The sequence below is a fragment of the Arachis duranensis genome, chromosome 9, assembly GCF_000817695.3.
Source record: "Arachis duranensis cultivar V14167 chromosome 9, aradu.V14167.gnm2.J7QH, whole genome shotgun sequence".
Taxonomy (NCBI): domain Eukaryota; kingdom Viridiplantae; phylum Streptophyta; class Magnoliopsida; order Fabales; family Fabaceae; genus Arachis; species Arachis duranensis.
The window spans coordinates 113,445,136-113,447,198 of record NC_029780.3 but is presented as its reverse complement, the minus strand read 5'-3'; positions in this window follow the sequence as shown (position 1 = coordinate 113,447,198).

Sequence of the window (2,063 nt, the reverse complement as noted above, 5' to 3'; positions counted from 1 at the left end):
CTAGGACTTGTGGCTCAAGTCAATTCATCCACTTGACTTTCCTTTCTTTAGTAAGGGTTAACTAAGTGGTAGCAATGAACAATTCTCATCACAATTGAGAAGATATCTAGGATAGGACTTCTAGTTCTCATATCTTGCCAAGAGTTTTGTTAGTTGTTAGATTTATTTTCTTTGCCATTTATATTTCTTGTCCAAAAGCTTAAAAACCCCAAATATAATTCACAACCAATAACAAGACACTTCATTACAATTCCTAGGGAGAACGACCCGAGGTTTGAATACTTCGGTTATTAATTTTAGGGGTTTGTTACTTGTGACAAACAACTTTTTGTATGAAAGGATTATTGTTGGTTTAGAAACTATACTTTACAACGAGATTTCATTAGTGAAATTCTAAACCGTCAAAAATCCAATCGTCAAAATGGCGCCGTTACCGGGGATTTGCAATGGTGTTATGTTATTGGTTATTGTACATATGTGAATAGTGTGAATATCTTGTTTTTTTTGCTTTATTTGCTAGTTGTAGAATTTTATTTCTCTTGTTTTCCATTATCTTTTGATTTTTGTTCTCTCTTTTCACATATTGAACCACCACCATTCCAACCTTAATACTTCCAAGAACCACCCCCTCCATACCAAAACCAAGATGAACCACCTCCAATGTATGAAAACTTTCAATCACAAGATGAATTCTACCTTCCACCACAACCCTCCATGGAAGAATATCCATGTCCATCTTTCAAGGAAGCAATGGATCGACTTCAAGCAACCATCCATGAAAAGTTAGATGCATGGGACTCATACCATATGTCCAAGGATGATTGTGAAGGAGCAACCGAAGAGGGAAGTATGAAGGGGATTATAGAATCTTAACTTGAGAACAATAGATTGGAGTGTGTTGAGCAACCAATAGAACAAATAGAGTACATAAAACCACCACATCATTACTATGATGAACCACCTTCCTATTATGAACACTTTCCCTAAAATGATGAACCCTCCCATCCACCCCAATCTCTAATGGATGAAACCCTCGGTGTTCTTCTTCAAGGACAAGAGGAGATGACAAGGGATGTGCAACAATTCATGATCGCCTTGGATGAGGTGGTAAACCGGCTAGCATCCCAACTTTTGGACACTCAAGGAACTCCCATGGATACATGTGGAGAATCTAAAGAGGAGCATAGCTTAAGGAAGAGATTGGAAATGTCGGTGGAAAAGGAGGAAGGCTACTTTGTGTTAGAACAATTGGAGAAGCCTATGATTATTGAAGAAAAGGAAGAAGTGGTTGAAGACTTAGGAGATGCGGAACCGCCATGGGAGAAGAAATGGTTGAAGACTTGGGAGATGCGGAACCTCCATGGGAACCTAGAGTTATAGAAAACTCCTCCAAGAAGAGTAAATTTGATGTTGAGGAGGAATGTGCACAACCTCCAAGGCATATTTTATATGAAGACTTGGAGAGAATGAAGCAAGAATTGAGTTCCCTTGGTGATGAAGATCATGCATCCAACCTTCTTGGTGAAGAATCCTTTGAATTTGAAGAACCTTCTCCCAATGAATTTGAAAGTGATGTGGAGGTAGATTTCTTTCAACCTCCCATTTATGACTTGAGTGATGGAGAAGAGTTAGATGAAGTTGATGAACAAAGGATTGAAAGTGAAAGAGTTTTTGAAAAGGTGGAGGCAATCAAGGAAGAAAACAAGGGAGTGGAGTTTACTAGCACATTGGAAATCCCTCTCCCCAAGCCACCACCATCCACTCTCTCATTCAAGTGGGTAAATTCCTTATACTCAAGCTTTATTATTCCCCTTGAATATGGTTTGCTTGAAACGGATGGTCAACTTAGATATATTTGTGGCTTTAAGAGTAAAAAGGAGATGGTTAGTGGTTGGAAGCATTATCCTAGGTTCATTATGGTCACATGTCCAAAGCTTAATAGCAAGAGTTGGTGTATAACTAGAGTACATGGGCCTAGAAGGATGTTTGGTCACTTTGTTGAGAATTCACCTTGCTCACCACCCACATGGATTAATGATAATCAACTTGGAGATGGGTGTGAA